Raw genomic sequence first — 20658 nt, forward strand, 5'->3', positions numbered from 1 at the left:
ACAGGGTGTATTCCCTCACCCTGTAAAAAACCACCCTGTCACAATCCCAAACAAAAAATGCAAGGTACAATTGGGATTCCCAACTGAAATGCAACAGCTGGGGAACAGTTTTGGCTGTGTTGGTGTGGGAGGCTGGGAGAGTTGCCTGGGCAGCCTGCTTCAATTTTGCTTGCTGTTTGAGGAGATATCAGCCCTCAGTGGCAAGGGGGTTGCCCGGGGGAGTGGACAACATGGACATTGGAGGCTCCAGGAGACTCAAACCATGTTAGCTCTCACTAGCTTCATTAAAAAAAAAAAAAGCTAGGAACAGGCCTCTGAAGTAATGAAAGTGGAAGAAGGAAGGGGTCAGTCCAGGAACCAGGAGGAGTTTAGAAATCTCATGAGACTACTTCCTATTTGTTTACTGCTATCATTCATAGAGAACATCTCAGCTGGTGGTTGGACAGTTGGTTGGTTGGTTGGTTGGTGGGCTGGGTTTTGTTTGGTTGGTTTTTAAGTAAATAATATTATAAAGGAAATCTGGAAAATTCTGTCAATCCCAGCGTGGGGAAAAAAAGAGAGGCAAAGTTCAGTCTTAGATGAAGTTTTATATTTGCCCGGTTCTACTTTTTTTTAAAATCAGATTAGAAAAACTTTGCTTTATTTTTGCCTGTAAAAATTGGCTAAGTGAAAAGATTCCCAGATTCTGCTTTCATTTGCTCTTGTTCTCTCTTTCTCTGTGCATCACCTTAAATACAGTTTTGTCCACCTCTTCCCTTAACTTAACCTAGATGAGTCTAAGTTTATCCATATTTATTCCTTTCTGTGTTCAGTATACACAAATACTTTTTATTCTGTCAAACAAAACCAATAAAATGTTAATTAGGAGAAAAATTTTATCTAGAAAGCTGTAATAGGTTTTATTATCTTTGTTTTTGAAGGGCAAAAGAAAGGGGAGTGCCAGAAGTAAAGATGGGAAATGTCAAGGAATGAAACGAAGAACACACACACAGGCACACACACACACAGAGAAAAAAGAATGTAAATGAGAAAAGAGTGATGCTAAGGGGAAAAATAATCCTGGGCAGTAGTAAGCGCTCTCCAGAAGAGTAATAGGATCATGACTCAGGATCATGACTTGTTCTGGCGTCAGATGTGGACCAATGAAATGGCAAAAGTGTACATTAAGAGGTGGTAATGCACAGAAAGAGCAAGAGGTCACCAAAGGAGATGTAAGTGGCTCCAAGGGATACCAAGAGCAATTTATTATCAAAAGATGTTCAACCTACTTAAAAAAAACCAGCAGTAAATGAAACATTGTCCAAGTGTTCTCAGGGGAAGGAGAAGGACAGATGGCAAACAGACCCAATAGCTCCCTGGAAAGGCTGGAAATTGCTCATGGAAAAGGCAATGACGAAAGAGCAGGTGATGAAAAAGTGGTGAGTCTGAAGACACACTGAGCTTCATGAGCAGATGGGGCATTGGGTACCTGCTGGCAGAGACTGAAGGCACACTTTCAGCAACTGTTTCCCAAGTAAAGTGGGTCAGATCTTGCCCACACTGTGCACAAAGTGAACAGGGAATGACCCTGAGGTGCCTACAGGTTGCGAGATCCTGTGAGGCTGCCATGAACTCCAAATGCAGTGTGGGGGTCATGAGGCCAGCCCTTGATCACTGAGAGTTGAACTGTCTTTTAAATTCCTTCTCACTAAATCCCCACTCTGGAAAAATTGAGAACAAATTACTGGAAAAATATTTTGTATCTTTTCAAAGATAAGAGGTACCAGCAACTGCACAAAGAGCATATTTGGTTTTTAAGGTCAGGTTTTGGTAGTGACAGAGGGCTAGAGGTGGCTTCTGTAAGAAGCTGCCAGAAACTTCCCCCATGTCTGACAGAGCCAATGCCAGTTCCAGGATGGATGCATGGCTGCCCAAGGTTGAGCCCAGCAGTGATACTGGTAGTCACTCTGAGATAACATATTTAAGAACGGGGAAAAAAGCTTCTGCAGAGAGAGGAATGAGGATACATGAGAGAAACAGCCCTGCTGACACCCAGGTCAGTGCAGAAGGAGGGACAGGTGCTGGAGTTGAGGTTCCCCTGCAGCCCTGGTGATGACCATGGTGAAGGAACAGTCTCCCTGCAGCCCATGGAGGTGCACAGGAGAGCAGAGATCCACCTGCAGCTCCTGGAGGACTCCTTGCTGGAAGAGGTGGACGTCCATAGGAGGCTGTGACCCTGTGGGAAACACACACTGGATCAGGTTTGCTGTCAGGACTTGTGACCCCCTCAGGGAAAAATCTGTCTTTCCTCAGCGAAAAAGCAAATTAAAAACTTCCAAGGTTTTTGCTGCAATTTGCAGCTTCTAAGGAAGGTGGTGAAAAAAACCATCCAAAAATAGGTGGATGTATAAACTGCTGGGAGACCTCTGTGCTCAAGTGCTCAGAAAGAACTTTCTTCTCCTAGTCTCCATGCAGATATGGCTGGCAAACCTTTGATTGCCTTCAGTAGCACCAAGAGCTGGGGCAGAAGGAATGAAAATATAACCAAGAAGGTGGGATTTTTAGAAGAGAGTCTGGACTGTTTTAACACTGGCCAATGACTTAAATTTGTTATTGGCCTTGGCTTTGTTATTGCAAACATCTGAAACAGTTGTCATAAGGGTTGCAAAATATGTGGGCAGGAAAAATAGCAACTTGACATCTGGGAAAGCTCTCAGCAGCTTCTTCCTTCTTCTCTGAGAATTAGGCATCAGATTGAATCAAATTGGAATTAGTGTCTTTTTAGTTATCTGCATGCTAACAGCTTCTCAAGCCTTCCTGAATCTAGCAGAAAATGGAAAAAGCTAATTCACAGAACACGGCTAGAAACCACTTCCCCTCATGCTCTAATTATATCGTAAAAATGGGAAACATTTTTTATTTTTATTTGCTAAGAAGTGCTTCTCAGTACAATCGATGCCTCTGTCTTGGAGTGGTTTTGTGCATTATCAGGGCAGTATCACTCAGTAACAGATGGAAACCGTAGGAATTATTTCCATCTGTTACGGGAAAGGAAAATCATTTTGCCTTTAAGTGGTGCAGCATGGGAAAATAACCAAGCTTACTTTTTTTTTTTCCAGGCATATTTTCTTGGTGGGTTTTTATGTGAGGTTGAAGAATGTTGGGATGAGAATCACTGTGCTCATTGCCGGCCTGCAGTGTTCACAGATGTTGTACAGGACAGCTGGTCACCTTTCTGTGGGGACATTCTTGTTGGTGGCCTCTGAGATGGGGAGTGAGAACGAGTAGATATCACATGGGCAACCAAATGTATAATGTCTTTTTCTCTGGCTCTGTCCTACCATTTAATGCACCTTTAGAATGGACATGGTCAAAATCCAAAACAATGCTTCCACCACAGCATTCACTGAAAAGCAGTCTGACTATCAAAAGCCATCAACAGCAAACGCTGCATGAAACTGAAATTCTGTGGAGACATTTTAGTGCTGCCAATACATTTGTGGCTAGTTTGGGAGATTATATCCAGTTAAACCAAACTTTCTCTTATAGTAGGTCAGGTGCCCTTTAAATCAGGGCACATCATCAGTGTGATATGCCTTGACAGAAGATGTTGTGATGCTGCCCCAGGTGACAGACTCACAATCAAGTCGGGAATGATGGCACAGGTTAGACTACTGGTAAAAATACAGAATAGCATAGAATAGAATAGAATAGAACAGAACAGACCAATTCAGTTTGAAAGTGCCTACAATGATCATGTGGGCCAACTGTCTGACTACTTCAGGGCTGACCAAAAGCTAAAGCATGTTGTTAAGATCATTGTCCAAATGCCTCTTAACCGCTGACAGGCTTGGGGCATTGACCACCTCTTGTTTGGCTGCTGTCTTGGTAAGGAAATGCTTCCTAAAATCCAGTCTGAACCTCCCCTGGTGCAGCATTGAACCATTCCCACATTTCCTGTCTCTGGGTACTAGGCAAAAGAGCTCAGCACCTCCCTTTCCACTTCCCCTCCTCAGGAAGCTGTAGAGAGCAATGAGGTCACCCTCCAGCCTCCTTTTCTCTAAACTAGACAAACCCAAAGCCACTAATTACTGGATATGCCTTCCTTATGCATCTTTATTAGAAAATAAAATAAAATAAAATAAAATAAAATAAAATAAAATAAAATAAAATAAAATAAAAAAAAAAAGAGTCGTTACCAGTAGTTTGCTGGCAACTATCAAACTAGAAGGGCTTTAGAGATCCATCTTCAAGGATCCATCTTCACAGTCTAATCATAATTTCAAATTTCTGCTCTAAATTGGGCATATTAAATAGCAAGTGGCATGCTATTTAATTTGTGGGGCCAAATTACAAGAACTTTGACAGCAATGATTTCAGCATGATGTCTTGAACTGGAGAGAAGATCTGCAATCAGTGAGATAAAGTTTGATAAAAGGCAGGTGAACACTTCAGAAGTTGAATTCCCAAAGCCACGCTAGCTGGACAGAATTAAAAACCTTGTGAACAGGTGAGCTATGATCTTTATGTGAATGGAAAATAACTGTCTGAGCAGTACTTCAGAAAAACATGTGGGGGTTGTAGAAGAGCACAGACTGAACGTGAGCTGTCAGTGTGATCCTGCTGCAAAAACAAGGCAGGACTCAGACAGGCTTTAACAGCATCATTGTCTGTCATCTACCCAGTGTTTCTGAAGAGGCAAAGGAAAGAGAAACTACCATTCAGGAGGAAGAATGTAACATGTTGCTTGGAAAATTTATCCTTTAATATCCATTAAATGTAAAATTTCCCTCCTCCCAATATTAGATGATAGTGGGATTTCTTTGGCTTACAGAAGTTGGACTAAAAAAACTAAGGCTGTCTTCACATCTCTCCAATCCTGCAATATAAAATCACAAGAATCCTATTAAAAAAAATCATGTGCACAATAAAAATAAATGCAAACCTGCATCTTTAAGAGCACAGATATTGAAATACTCATAGGAAGGCTGCACCAGTACAGGACACTTTGAAGGACACTTTGTCCTGTAGACTTTTTGAGTCAAGACCAAACAGAATTTATCTTTGTCTTCACCTGAAGATTCTGGTCTTCCTGCAGGGGAGATTTCTTCAAGTGCAAGGATAACAGCTTGTGCTGTGTGTACCTTTCCTGGCAGATCAAACTTTTCTGTGTTCAAAAACGGCAGGTTTGTGGTGCTTCAGCTGTGAGGGTATTTTTTGATCACATACATTTTTTTCTGTGCTAAAGATGTTTTTCTTGGTTGGCATTACATAGATATAATAATGAGGCAGAGCAGGAATTCCTAGGACACTGACATTTTGCATTTTGGGGAAAAGGTGTGTTGCAAGTCCGCTGCTTTCTGCTTTATTTGCCTAGCAATGGAGAATTTGCCTCTTTTGACAGCAGTGATAAACCTTAAAAAAACCCACAGCCACTTTAGTGTAGGCTGCAGAAAAGCAGGATGCAGCCCTGTGTCTTGAGGTGAGGAAGAGCTATGAACTGATACCTCCCTCGAGAACCAGACCTGGGAGGCCCCTCAGCATGGTGCAGGAGCAGTAGGATGCCCTCAGTGACATCACCTCTGCTGCTGTACAGCATTACTCTGGTGCCAGCTCCAGGAGTTGATGTCAAAGTCTTGGATCTGCCTGAGGTATGGTATGCCACATCTCAATCTGGATGAAAATCTGGGATGTAGTGTAAATTTGTCGGCTGAAGTAAACTTTGAGTTCTGGTTGGCTGTGCTGACACGTAAGTCAACCTGCAAATGTAAACAACCCATATTTAGCAGAGGAGGCATTTCTGTTAAAATTTATGAGCCTCTTTAAGCTCCCAACCCATTCAAAATTACTGGATTGCTTCACCTTTTCTAATGTGAAGCCATGAAAAGACATTGGCATTATCATCTAGAACGTCGTCCCCGTCAAAGCAAGAAAGGGACAGCAACAGACACCCAGAACAGACTGTTTTGGGGTCTTGCATCAGCCAGCCTGTGGTGGAAACATTTCTGCTCCAGCCAAGCAAAGATGTGTCTGCTGAGGTCAGCTCTGGGTTCAGCCCTTGGCGTGCCATACGAGGATGGCAAAACCCATGCAGGGCACCTCCCAAAATCCTCTTGTTTTTCGGGGAGGCAAGGGCCTTTCCTTGGCTCTCCCTCATTGCCACCAGAGGGCTCTGGGAAATCAGCAAGCAGATGTGCCCTTCTAGTTTGGCCCTTTAAGCTTGCAGAAGTCTGTAGAAAGGCAGCTGAGACTAGGTTGGCTTGGAGCAATATATTGGCAAAGGTCTGGAATAATCCACCAATATTAAACCTGCGGGTGTCCACACAGCTGTTGCATGTCAGGACAGGAGAAGAATCAGAGTGGCTTGAGTGAGACAGGGGAATCAGAGCGCTGCAAACAGGGGCTGTACCAACAGGAAATTTAGAAGAAACCACCTGGGGTGAAGACCCTGCTGTTTGTTCTGCAGTGGGTTGGCTGCAGTTCTCCGTTTCCACACCTGAGCCATGCCTCAGAAACTTTATGTTCACAGCCCAGACAGCAAGGCCACATCTGTCCTGGTGCCTTTTCTTCTGGAGGCTGGTTGCACAGGGCAGCCAGGGCACAGGTGGATGTCTGGCGGGACTGGGCTGCCTCACCACGGCAGGATAGCGTGCTGAAGGATGACTTCCACAGCCATGGAGAGGAGGCTTACACCTGGGTGACAGGAGAATGGTCTGGGGCAGGAGGGCACTGCACACCAAGGGCCATTTTAGCAGTAGGAGTTTGGGAGGGGAAAATGTATCTTTTCTTTCCCAACCTTCCCACTCTAAAAGTAGCAGGGAGTTTGATTAGATCAGTGATTAAAGTGTACCCATGCCGCTCTCCTTCCGGTTTCTTGAACACAGCAGAAGATATAACGAGGTAGTAAATTTGGCACTTAGGTGGAGTATTGAAATCAAAGGCAACAAGGCCTTTTTCTCATTTCTCCACATTGTAATTTAGTTTAGTTTACTTATTCTGTGGTAATTTAAGTAAATGAGTGGGAAATTATGAGCTCTTTGCTGCACACCATGTTGTGATGATGAATTCATTCAGCTTTTTCTTAAATGTCACAGATGGTTACAAATGAAAGCCCAGAATGAGGTGGACTCACTCACTAGAGACAGGCTGAAGGGGAGAGGAGGAATCCCCCTCATTTTACTACTTCCTCTTTTCTCAAACCCTCTAAGCAGATGCTTTTGGGGGAAATACCAACCAAATAGGATGATGTGATCAAAGACGCCTGTGGATGAAGAATTGGTTAAGAACTGCTGTTATGTCCCAAAGTAGTATCATGAATAAAGCCATGGGTTGGAGGCAGGAGGGAGAAGCAAGGAGTCTAGCACACGAGACATGTTGTTATCTAGATCTGGATCTTGAGACATCAGGAGGTGTTTGAAGCAGCAAAGGGACAGACCATATCTCAGCAGTGGCATCTCAGGAAGATCAGCAGTAGGATGAGGCCTCTTTCAATTGCCATGGAAGTTAGTGGGAAGGTTTCCACTGAGTAATGCTGCTTGTTTGTGTCATCTACAGCAAAAAACCTGTAAGGTTGGAAGGAAGCCATTCTCATGACTTGGAAAACTAACCACAGAATCACCATCTGCTTTAGAGTAGGGAGCTTCCCCTTTAGAGGGATGGCCTTTGGGAGACCTTGTTAAGGGGCAGGTTGGTGAGAAGAAGGGACAGGTTAACTCTTCAGCATTTCAGCATCCTGTGTCATCCTGAGAGCTGTGTTAAATTGCTCCCTTCTCCCTTCTCTGAGGTTTTCCTGTGGCTAATTAATTACAGAGAGAATTCAGAGCCCTTTGTGGGTAGTTTGTCAGCTTTGCACTATGAGTCAAGAGGAGTGCACCTCAACAAGTTCTGGAATGTGGGTTGGGCTCCATGAGGCATTCCCAAATTTGGTAGTTTATCTGGATTTGTCTGGGACACCTTGCATCCTCTCTGTGTGGCCAATCCCTCTTGCTTTCGAGGCAGCACATAGCATGGAACACGCAGGAAGCAGAGAGGGTGGTAGCAGCCATCCCAGGGACATTGAGTTGATCTTGAACTCAGCAAATTAATGCAATATTGCAATACCTTTCCTCCAGCTTGCCACTGATGTTGTAAACAGCAGCAATGAACAGAGAAAATCATAATGATATCCTTCTTTTCCTATTTTATGTATAATAATAATGGTGACAAGAACATGAAAATCCAGAAAACAGTACAACAGACAATAAGTATTCTCCTTCCTTCTTAATAACCAAGAGACTGAAGAGATAGATAAGTATAAATATACCTTTGACCTCCAGACTTCACAGTTAAACCCAAACTTACACAAAATATTACCCAGAAAAAGCCACGTCCTTCCAAACAACAGACACATTTTTTGGCATGACAAGGGTTCATCTCCTTACCATCTTCAGAGGCCACTTCTCCAGGAAGGGTTTCCTCCTGCTCCTGTATAATCTTGTGGCTCAGGCTCATGGCATTACCACTGTGGAAAATCAAAATACTCAGTGTTCAGCTTGCAGGGGTTTGGTCATAGCTTACCAAGTATCCCCTGAGGAGAGGCTGTCTTGTTTGAAAAACCTCAGGTCTGTGGGCAAGCTCAGGTTGTTTCAGCAGGAACTGCTCTTATTTGTGGTTTATTACTATGCAGTGAGCTGGAAGAAATTATGAAACTACTTCACTGACCAATCATACAGCTCAATAACAAGTGCACTGGCACTCAGATGAAGTTGAGGGTCCCCTGGCAGACACAGATACAGCAGATACTGGGCTGAAGAAAAAGATAGTTTTGTAGGTAATTCACGAGCAGTAAATTGGTGAAATTACGCCATAAGGAATTCAGCAAGCCCCATTCCTTGTCTTCCTGATTACTTAAACAGTGCAGTCCATGTTTCATGTGTTTGACTTCTGCCCTGCTTACAGCATTGCATAAATCCACCTATGTGAAACAGTCTTGAAAAAGAAATGGAAAAGATTTATAAGAAAATTGAATTAAATAGCTGGTGTCTGAAGGAAAGAACAATGTTTAAAGATCAGTATTAGGGCCTCAGGAGTATTTGTCATTCGAGGCCTTCTGTAATTTGGTGCAGTATATAGTAATCTTAGTGATCTTTTTGGATGTGTTCCCAAGTTAAAATTGTGTGTTAAATCTTGGACCTCGAAATCACAAAGAGGAGAGAGAGGTGATAGTGGGAGGACCTTGATAACCACAGGCTTAAAACAAGGAAAAAATTTTGTTTGTTTGTACCAGCTGTCAGCTTCCAGGCTATCAATCGTAGGATTCCTTGGCTAACCCTGACCAGCTATCTGAGCAGACTTCAGCTGACAGTCACAGCTGGTTTGGGCTAGTTATGGCTCTTCTGCTTGCCCACAGCAGAGCTTGAATAAAAGCCCAGTCTCTGTATCCTCTTGGCTGCTCTTTCTTCATGACTGAGCCTTCTCACGGGAAGGCAAGACTTTTCCATCTTTCCCAGACTTGATTCATAGTAGGATCCTGGAGTCTGCAAGACAGATCCCTGGGACTTCTCATTTGAGAATGCAAGTGTGACAATCACTGGGGAATCAAGAGCACAAGACTTGGACTAAAACACCAGCAAGGGATGTTGATGCTGGTGTGCATGGAAGGGTGGTAGTTAGTGGAATGTACAAGTGCAGAAACTCATATCTGGATCTTGAACCTATCTTCCTGTTTCCTTTTCAAAAGCTATGAATTAAATGGCATCATCTGTGGCCTCATATTCAGCTTCTGCTTTTCCTAACCTATCAAGAAGATCAGATGGGAACTTGAATGTGTAAACAATCCATATGCTAGGAGAAGACTGTGAGCATGTGTTGGGCTTACTTTCCTGGTGCATAATTATTACAGATACTTAAGTACCAGAGAGGTTGCACAATACCTTAATTGCTGTGTTTAGATGCAGCCTGTTCAATGTAGGAGTCATACTCTCTGGCTCTACTTTCTCTTCAAGGTGTAATTTGAACAGTCATTGCTGAGATACATGGGTGGCCAGCATGCACTGAAGTGTTCAATATGGCTCAAACAGATAAAAAATGGGTACTTTTCATCCTGCTTTTCAAGGTGCAGCACGCTGTGAGCTTGTGGCCTGTCGTGTAAAAGTTGCCAATCCTTTGAAGTAGAAAGAGGGGAGATTCATATCCATGTGTGATGGAGATTGAGTGATTCCTCTTATAAGCACCTTTTGGGTTGTTTCCTCTTAGTATCTGAAACATATGTGCTTCTGCACATACTTGTACTACCAAATCTGATTGGTATCCAGATTGTTAGGGGAGTAGAAGAAATTTTCAGACAAATCTGAGCAAGAGTCTAGGATGGTGCACTTAAAACATATTTAATATCTGGTGGTACACCTGAGTTGACTGTTTTTCCTTTGAAAGCTTGAATGAAATTAAAACAAAACAAAACAAAAGAGGCAGGAGATGGATTCAGTTTCACATAAATCTCATGATGCAGGTCCAAGAGAGAGGGGTTATCCTACCTGGCTTCAGGAGTGTGCAGTCTAAGGTTGCTGCTTGGTGCCGACATAACTGTTGGTGAGAAGGGGGCATTGTAGGATGTGGGCTCTGTAAACTTCCATCTTTTCAAGGACTTGGCTCACCCAACAGCAAACCTGTTGTAGATGAAGAATTTACTGCCCTTGTCCTTTCCCATCACTGTCCTCAGTAAAATTAATTGCATAAACCAAAGAACCTCATCCCTGTTTCAATTCCCCAACTCAGCACTAGGGCTGCAGAAGCATCTGAGGATACTGAAAGAGGATATCTCTCAGGTAGCTTTTCCCTTCTCAGCCTTGGGGAGCAACTGGTCAGAGCCAGGTCTAAGGAATTTGGGCAGGAGGATCAGTAGACAGAATAGAATGGAAATGAGCTGTGGCAAACAATTCCTAAGAGAGGTACCTGTGCGAACGGAGTACTTCTGTTGGACCTCGAGGACTTATTCCAGCTTCTGTCAGTCATGCCAGTGCTCTCAGCCACAAGTAGATTCAGCCATCCCTTAGGCTCATTCAGAGGAACTTAACACCTACAGTTTTGTTGCTCTCTTGGAGACAGTCCAAGAGACTCAGGATCCCAAACTGGGCCACTTAGACCACAGACAGGTTAATTAGGACTGATTTCCTTTGGGGGCACTTGCTAGGGACACGTCTTCTAGACCCTGCTGCATGGCATAGGCCTAAACAAAACATTGGTGTCTCAGCTCATCTAATGCTGTTTGCTTAGCTGGCTCTTCCCTCAGCTATTTTTTTTTTTTTTTTTTTTTTTGTAGCTGAATGAATAAACAAAGCCACCCAGTTTAAATACCTGTGTTACAATTTTTATCTGAGCAAGAGAACATTTCCCAGTAGCTACAGCCACGTGCACAGCACTAAGGACCTGTGGCAATTAGCAAGTGTGGGGAGAGAATATTGGGTCATGTTGAGGCAGGTTTTTCAGTAATTGTATAGGGGCAACAATTAGAAGAGGCAGGAGGCTCATTAGGTACTCTAATCCCCCAGAGTAGGCAGTGGATTGCAGAACAGCCTTCCAGTCCAAATGATTGCTCATAGCTCATGGTGTGCCTGAAGTACAGCGAAAAAAAACCTCACTGACTTCTGAAAGGCAACTTGTGTGGGTGCACATCAGTGATGGGGCTGGAGGAAGCAGTGTGGGTTCTCTGACTCTTTTAGTCATAACTCTCAGCTTCTGCAAAGCAAAGGGACCCTGGTGCAAGACTACCATCAGCCTTCCTTGATGATTTCATTTCTTCCTTGTCCCCTTGTACCCTAGTCCCCAGCTCTTTGCCCTGCGGAGACATTCACAAACTCAGTGCTGGCAGCTCTTGCAAGCAGGGCAGGGGAAGCCAGCTGGGATATGAGAAGCAGATGATGTTCAAGGAGGTGCTGAGGGAGCTGGGTATGCTCAGCCTGGAGAAGAGAAGGATGTGTGTAGGGGAGAGATCTAGCTGCTGTCCATCTCTGCTGAATGGGGAATTACAAGAAAGACAAAAGTCAGATTCTTTTCCGTGCTTAACAAGGACAAGTGTCTCAGCTCTTCAGCTTCTCTCCTCCTGCAGCACGTGCTCCAGGCCTTGACCATCTTGGTGCCCTCTGCCAGACTTGCTCCAGTTTATTCAAACTTCTCTTGCACTCAAGAGGCTCAAATCTTGACACAGCATTTCAGATGCACCTTTGTAAGTGTGAAGCAGAGAGGAATAACAATTTCTCTCAGTCTGCTGGCTGTGCTTTAGCCAATATTAACTAGGGAGCAGTGGGGCTCCATCGTTGTGGAAGCGCCCTGCTGACTCACGTTCTACACCTTGCTCGTCAGGACCCTCCGGCCCTTTTCTGCGGAGCTACTTCCCAGTTATCCAGTCCCCAGCCTGTTCTGGTGCAAAAGGCCACTTCATCCCAGGTGCAGGAGTTTGCCCTCACCTTGGTTAGATTTTGTGAGGTTCCTTCTGGCACAGCATTCCAGCCCACTGCAGTCCCCCTGAATCACAGCCCTGCATTCCTGCCAACATCAGCTGCTGCCCCCAGTTTGGAGTCATCCTTGAAACTGGAGAGAGTATGCTCAGTCTCGTAAATCCAGGAGATGAACAAAATGGCTTATGTATTACTATCCCCGAAAAATTCAGATCTAAAAGGGGTAACAATTGCCTTCAGAACAAAGTCAAGTTTTTTTCATGGAGTGGGAAGAAATATCTATCTTCTGGATATATTTTAAGTAAAGTATTGAGAACATTTTAGAGCCACAGGATCCTGAGGCCTCAGGGTTTCAGATGTTGTAGGAAATACCATGAGACCTCATTACATGTTAACAATTAAGCTTATAGTTTTACTACATGCCCTTTGCTATTTTCTGGTTTTATAGTCATCTGCTCTTTGTGGGATTACTATATATCCCAAATATATTGCACATGGGCTACAGTGATGTGCAGTAGGGTCACAGGAAGGTGAAAGCTGTTTACTATGCCTCTGCCCTGACCAGAACTGGTTCCTGTGATTTTCACAGGAAGGTAGTTTTTTTCTCCATGGAAGAGCTTTCTGGGGAGTGTCAGTGCTGCTATTTTGAAGCTCCAGTTCCTGGGGACCTTTGGTCTCTTTTTTCTGAAAGAGTCTAGTATCACCAATGGACTTGTTCATATCCCTCTGCAAAAGTGAGATGCTTGTTCATCATTAAGTTAATGAGGCATACACTACCAAGGACGCTCCAAAAGGAATTGTGTTTGCCTGTCCAGAGATACTCTTTGTCAGTGTCTGAGGCACTGGCCATAATTAGGACTGCCACGGGAAAAGGGCCAGCAGAGCCGGTGCTGGAGAGGAAGATGTGGAACACACATTGCTTGAACATTGGAGGCTGACTGCAGCTAAGTATGGAGGATGATGGTGCATCTATGGATGCTAGCAAGTTTCCCAAGTGTCCAGCTGGTGTGTCTTGACTAGAGGTAAACAGACAATCAAATGTGGAGTCAGGAAGGAATTTGAAGTAAATTGGATAGCAAAAGCAGGGTTGGGTTAGTTGTTGTTTTGCTTTCTGCTACAGGGATGTGGTCTGTTTACTAGGCACCCATGGGAATTCCACTTAGCAAATTTCTCTCCCTTGCAGGCACTGAGGACATTGGCAAAAACATTCATCTTCCTGGAGTAGGGATTTTTGTTGCTTTTGGGGTGGGTCCGTTTGGTGGACAATCCTAAGCTTGCTTAAGAGCATTGGAATTGCTCTGTAGCCACCTGCTGTACATTCTACATCAAACCAAGCAGTGCATAGCAGACTCCTGTGTAATGGACAAGTGCAGCTCTTCTGAATCATGTTCCACCAGAAAAGGTTGTGTCTTGGGGCATCCCCAAGACAGAGCTACCAAGATCCACTGCCCAGTCCTTGCTGAGCTGCTGCAGCAGGAAGAAGAAGTACTGTTTGCTCCCTCATTACACACATATAACCCGTCAGCAAAGTTCTGTCCTGGGCTCTAGACCATTTCACAGCTGTCTGCTGACCTGATTGGAATGAAAATTTTAATGGCTTCTAGAACAGATCTTCTCGCAGATTTAGTCCAGATGGAGCGAAAAATATGTTGGAGCATTCCTAAGCCCCTGTATATCAGAAGAGAAACAGGGATGCCACAAAGTTTCCAGGCTGACAGCTCACGGGCTCTCTGCACACCCGCACTGCCACAAAAAGAAAGGCTCAGATGCTTCTTTGAAAGGCAAACAGGTATATGGCAGACTCCATCTTGCGTAATACCTAATAGAAAGTCTGAGCCACCTCCCAAAAGATGAGTGTCTTGTCTCCCCACCTTTGATAAAACATTGTTGACAAATAGCAGGTTTGCCATAATTAGAAGCATAATAACTAGGAAGTGCAGCTCACAACCAATTGAGGCGTCTAACTCTCTCCAGCTGCTATTAAATCTGATGTCTCAGGCAATCAGCTGCAAATGGGTATTATTTTCTAATTGAATCCACAGCTCCCTACATGTGAGATGTGAATGAATGGGGTAAACACACGTGCAGCCCGCAAGTCTCACAGCTCGCTGTCACCCCTCCAGTGCCACTAACGTGGTCCTCACTCATCCCAAAAGCTGTAGGGACTTCACTACAGTTTTGCAGCAGCCTCAGGGTCCAACACTGTTAGCCAGGGAAATTACATCCGCTCTGCTTCTCATGTTTTGATTAAGGACCTTCTTAAAGCTGCATGTATATTCTGCAGGCACAGGGGACTTTGGGACACACACCCACAGTGAATATCAGCATGCCATGCAAAAGGGCTGAGCTAGTAACTATGAAATAGCTATTCCAGCTTGATAAATCACTCCACCTGCTTGATCTGGCCTTGGCTCCAGCCTTAGTTCTGGTGGAGGCTGTCCTGTCTTGTCAAAACCCTGTCAGAAAGGAACTTCCATGAGATGCTGCAGTGCTAGAGTCCCAGACTGAGCACTGTGGGAACAGTAGCAGCACCAGGCTGGCCTGTCCCTGTTGGAGTGCCACAGACATACGCCACAAGAAGTCTGCCAGTCCCTTCTGTACATGTGGATGGACAAAGGTGTTTTTCTTCTTCACTCCTGTGTGGATGGAAGGCTGTAGGGTTGGTGTACCCTGAGTCCTGCAAGTGCCCTATCCCTTCTGAGAGTGGTTTGGAGCACAGGAGCCATGTCTCTGGTAAAGCAGCAATGTTTGACCAGAGCACAAGGAAGGAAGAAGGTTTTATTAGAATTGCATGGCAGGGCAGCTTCTGAGATTTCATACTTTGTGTACCGTTCTCCCTTCTTTCAGCCTGCATTTGTCCATTGTCCGTGTCCAATGTCCAGATTCTGTTTTGTGTTTGCCTATAAAATCATAAATCTCAAATGTCAGAAACCTCTATTTGATATGGATGCATGTAGAGGTGTGTGGTCTCTTTCTAAGATAAACAGATGAGCCTCATCCACCTCCCACTGGGAGAGAGTCTATCCAGCCTGCATCCTACCATTCTTGCCACTTTCCACCTCAATGCTTTCTGTGAGTCAGCAAGCCGTGTGTGACTCAGTGAAAATACACGTAGGGCAAAACAGCCATGAACTAAATTCAGTGCTTGCTAAAGAACGTGCAGGTGTTATTCTGGGGATCAACAAACATTCTAATGATGATACTGGGTGGATTCTGGCCAGAAAGGTGTGCTGTGCTGAGGGAAGGTGGGAGGAAAGCCTGGGAGCAATGCAGCAGAATTTGGAAAGAAGAGTTGGCTCCGCAGAGAGACAGCTTGTCAGGATTCACAGCAGAGCAACAAGAAGAGCTGTTGGAGGAGGACTAAGTCTGTGGTACCCCTAAGTGGGAGAGCTGCATGTGGTGGAGGCAAGTGCAGTAACTTGTCCCTTGGAGTTGCTCTCTCCAGATCAGCTGTAGGGTGCTCCCATTGCTCTGAAATGTCAGAAATACCTCAAAGCAGACCAGCTCCCGGGGTACCATGGAGCTTGGCAGGCTCGTTCAAGACAAAACACAAGGTGCCCTGTAAGTAGGGGGCAGAGCTTGAAAAATCCTCAGGAAGATAAGAAAGTTAAGGTAGAGAAAGACATACAGAAATGGCTGCTTTGCTGAGATCCTGACATACAAGACCTGATGCAATCACCTGAGCAGAGTTCCTGTTCCTCCTGGCTTGTGTGAGTGTTTCCTCAATGCATGAGACACACATTCAGAGGGCAGCACCACTCCCTCCCCTACCCTTCCCATGCCCAGGAGCACTTCTGACCGTGAGAAAGTTCTGACATGCAAAGAAGACTCCTGTAACAACGCCTTGCTTGCTGTCAGCTGAAAGCAAGTGACACCCTCTCTAATGACTAGTTGCAGAAAGAAAGCAAATACACAAGGTGCACTCACCTGTCCCAGGTGATCACTGCTGTCTCCCACGGGTGAAATTGCTGGGGCTTTTCAACACATGTGTTGCTGGCTCTGTCACCAAGGTGAGGTCACATCCTAGCTGGGGGATCAGAGAGGCATGAGGGACCTTCATCCTGGCAGATACTGCTCTGAACATTGTGCATCTGGACACTGCTGAGTGCAGGGATATTTCCCAAAGACTTCCCAGTTCTTTGGCAGGAGGGCACAAAATCCCTTCAAGATCATCCACCAGTGGGGAACAGAGCAAAAAGTAGCTCCAAATCTTTCTTTTTCCATGTTTTTTGAAGTTGCTGCTGCATAGACCAGAGCCAATACTGAAGACCCTAATGCCACCTTAGCTCCCTGTCCCTTCCATGCTTGGCGAATTGCCCATGGGAGCCTCTGGCTGGCAGAAGCAGAGAGAGCCACGTTGCACATGTGAGGGTGGTTTGGTAGCCTGGCTCAGAGCATCCAGAGGGAGTGTCTGCCTCTGTCGATAGCATTTCCAAAGAAAGGAGCCAAATCCACCCACATGGGTCACAGAGACTGTCTTTCTGCCACATGCCTTCCCTGCTGCCCAGCCCTGGCAGTGCCCTGCTGTTCCTCACGTGTTGCCCTGCGTGCGGAGGAGACCCGACAATGCCTGCCAAGCTCCATGGCCCATGGATTTGCTTTCAGATCCAAAATATCTGTCCAGTCCAGGAATTCTGGGGGGTAGGACTGGGATTTGGTCTTTGATTTGGTTTGACGGGAGAAGTGAGGACTGTAAAGTCAATCAGAAACCTGTAGATGCCAAAAATGGGACCAAGAGTAATGTGTAGGTTCATGGCTCATGGGAAATACAAAATAGAAGGGGGCTTTCTTGTCAAATTTTGTGGGGTTTTTCTGTTCTTTAGACTTCCCATGTTTGTTTTCCCCATGGCCCTATAGCTTTGTAATTCTCTGCAGAAGTAAAAGCTTCGTCATTTCAGCAACCCCTCCAGATGCGTCAGCCTTTGCTCCATCCTCAGGGGCTGGTAGGCACTTAGAAAACACAGAGAGAGCCCAGAGTGAATGCCAAACAGCTGACTTCCTATGTTTATTCATCCTCTCAAAACCTGAGGCTTTTAAAGAAATTTTCCTTCAGCTCTTCCGGAGATCCCCATGTGGCTTTTCTTGCTTTGGGTGTGAGCAAAGCTCTTATTTTAGGCAGGATGTATATGCTTTGAAGCTAAACCAATAATTACCTTAAAGGTTTAAAGTGCTGCTCTTATTTCTGCAGAGGGGGCCACACATATGCAGGGGCTGTCAGGAGTGTGGGTCAGAACAGAGACTGTAGAAGTGGCCAGGAGAAGCAGAGGGATCATTTACAGCAGCAATGTCTCTCACTCCTTTAGATCCAGACCCAGTAATGTCCTTAACTATGAGTTTAAATTTAAGCACCTTGGTCAATTAAAGACAAAGCCACGCTCTAATGAGCTGCAGACCCTATTACAGCAGAGCTTGGAGTGGCATGTCACATTGCTCTCTGCTTTCCAGAGAAAGCAGCACACAGGGCAAGAAAAGCCTCAGTATCAGAGGTCAAAACTGTGTAAGATCTCAGCAGCCCTGGTTTTTAGTGTAATTTGGCTGAGGAAATACCAGTGAGGAGATGAGGAACTGCTGAGCATGACATCCAGGGCCTGTCCACTGCTTCCCCACCTTTGGTGTGCCAGCTATCATGGCAAGTGGGAGCATTTGCTCAAGACTGGAAGAAAGCAAATGCTACTCCTATCCTGAGGGAGATATGGTGAACTCCAGGGCTGCCAGCCTCACCTCAGCTAATCCTTGAAATTTTTTCCAGGCTCATGAAGGACAAGAAGGTGGTCAGGAGAAATCAGCACAAACTTACAAAGGAGAAATGGTTCTTAACTGACCCGACACAATTCTGCAGGGGAGGGGAGGACACAGCAAGGTGCTGTACCAGCTGTGAGCTGGGTCATGTCACTTGTTTGCATACTTGTAACTTTGTGTGCAGTGCTTGGACCAGCCAGTGGTACATCCCAAAGGATGAAATCTGAGAAGCTGGGATTGTTGGGGAGCTGCATGCAAAGGGCTGGGTTTCCCCTTGAAGTGAACATGAACGGGTCAGAGGAAATGTCATTCCCACTTTGCCTCCCCAGCACCTTATTCCTGGGGCTGGGCCATGGCTGCTGCTCTGCCCTGTGCTCTGGCAGTGGCAACAATTCACCACAGGAAGTGGGACAGTGCTTGAGGGTGCTTCCAGCCAGGTGGATTTCAGGAGACCAGACTGGTAGGCACGTTCTAAGAGGATTTCCAAGATGCCTACAAACTCATCAGTCAGCTTCTGTGTGGCTTTGGTTTACACATGAAAAACAAGCCAGCTTCTGTATCTCAGTGGGTTTGGTGGCAGTCTTCTCTTTCAAACACCTCATCTCCATTCAGCGGCTTTCCTGAAAAGATGACAGGTTTCTCATCACTGGGATGGGGGGGAGAGAGAGAAAGCAAGAAACTGGCCCTGGGTTTCCTCTGCCAGCCCCTTCCAGGCTGTGCAGGAGACCCAAGACATGCACACAGCAGTGACTGACACCAGCTCAACTTCTTTTGTTTGGTGGGAAGGAAGAGAAACATCACACTAAGCAAGGGTTTAGCCTTCCTGCTGGGCACAGAAGAACCTCTCCTGCGGGTGAAGGAATGATTTTCTTTCTGTCCATGTGCATCCTTCAAAACTTAGAAACCTTCCTGTTATCTCCCATTAGGCAAACACTCCTGGTTTTGTTTTGAAAGGTCCTTTCTTTTTAGGTACCCAGTCCTTGAGCCTTTAGCTTGGCATCCTGCAGTTTTGCTGATTTCCTAGACAAGGTTTTGGGACTAAATTGTGGGTTCTGTGCTGCCCTGCCAGCAGCACAGTGGCACTGAACCGTGTTCGCCTGCAAATCATAGGGACTTGGATGGCACTTATTTTATCTTTAGTTTTCTGGCTTTCAGTTGCCTGAGTCTGGTGAGAACAAGGATGCTGTTACCTATCCTGAATGCTGAGCCGGCTGCACAGACCTGATATTTCTCTGCTTCCTCTAGGGAAAGAGATCTGGCAGTGGTGGTGCTTAAAGCACACCAGCCAGAGAAAAGGCAGAGCAAGAGACAGCTTTTGTACAGCACCTGTGACCCACACTGCAGCCTGCCACAGAGGTGGAAGGTGTCTGGCCTCAGCACAGGGAGGATCACCTTTCTGCCTTTTCTCTCACAGGTACACTAGTGCACACTCAGAAACTTGTTAAACAGGAAACAGTGTCCCTGGCACTGTCAGACTTGCCCCATCACCAAATGACAGCACATATAACCCACATGCTCAATCCCATGTGTGCAATTCCCAAAAAATCCTGAATATTTCCAGTGGGAAGGAAATGTTGATGCTGCAGCTTAAAGGCCAGAGATCTTTTGGACAGAAATAAGGGTGTTTCAGAACTGGATAGAATTATCCCATGAAAAAGTCATCCATTTTGACATTACCCTCACGTTCCTAATTCTGAGGGGAAAAAAAAAAAGACAACAGAGGCCACACTGAACAATGTTGTCAGCTGGTCCCACATTTCTCAGGAGGCATCATTGTTTCCAGACCTGGACTTCATTTTGAAGAGCTCAAGAACACGAAAACATGCTGCAACTGACACCCCTGGATAAAATAAGGAGATGGCAGTACACCCCAGCATAGAGGGTCACTCCAGAGATAAGTCACCTGTAAAAAGGCAGTGGAAAGAAAGAAGCACATCTAATGCTATGCCATGGATGGCCTAGCTTTAGGGGGGTAGTCTAGCTTTAAGGTGGCCTTAGAGATAAAATCCAAAGACAGTGCTGGACTTGGAGAAGATCTTTAAGTAAATTGGCCTGGGCTTCTTTTAATTTGTTTTTACCCAGAATGGGGGCAGTCACTGGTGTAATCTCCTCGGGATTCATGAGGAGCAAATCTGACTATGACTACCCAAACAGGCAAAAATAAAGGTGTGGGGTTCAGCCAGGCTCCCTTTAAAAATATCTGTCCCTGTTCAGTTAAACACCCATGCTCCCTGTTTGTTGCCCACTGAGGAGCATTCACCCATCTTCCTTCCCCAGCACTGGTCTTCTCTATGTGGACCAAACTCTGTGCAAAGCTTTGAGTCAAATTTGTCTGTTGCTACTCAGGTCATCCCACCCCTGGCTGCTTTTGAGCTGAATCCTGCTTTTGAGCACATGTTACATCTAAGTCAACCCAGCTGTTGTCCAGGTGCTCGATGAACTGAAACGCCTTAAGCAAAATGAAAAACAACTTGTTCCTTAGGAAGACATGCCAAATTTTACTTAACAC

General features: G+C 45.3%; 1 long non-coding RNA gene across 1 annotated transcript; it reads right to left on the reverse strand.

Annotated features, from left to right (window-relative positions):
- Nucleotides 1–218: 218 nt before the first annotated feature.
- Nucleotides 219–18767, reverse strand: LOC132326336 (uncharacterized). The gene is made up of 4 exons (XR_009486213.1): nucleotides 16338–18767; nucleotides 10491–10622; nucleotides 8400–8479; nucleotides 219–5738 (listed from the first exon to the last, which is right to left on the reverse strand). It is a non-coding gene; the product is annotated as an uncharacterized LOC132326336 (long non-coding RNA).
- Nucleotides 18768–20658: the final 1891 nt, after the last annotated feature.

The sequence above is a fragment of the Haemorhous mexicanus genome, chromosome 4 (assembly GCF_027477595.1).
Source record: "Haemorhous mexicanus isolate bHaeMex1 chromosome 4, bHaeMex1.pri, whole genome shotgun sequence".
In the NCBI taxonomy this organism is placed as follows: domain Eukaryota; kingdom Metazoa; phylum Chordata; class Aves; order Passeriformes; family Fringillidae; genus Haemorhous; species Haemorhous mexicanus.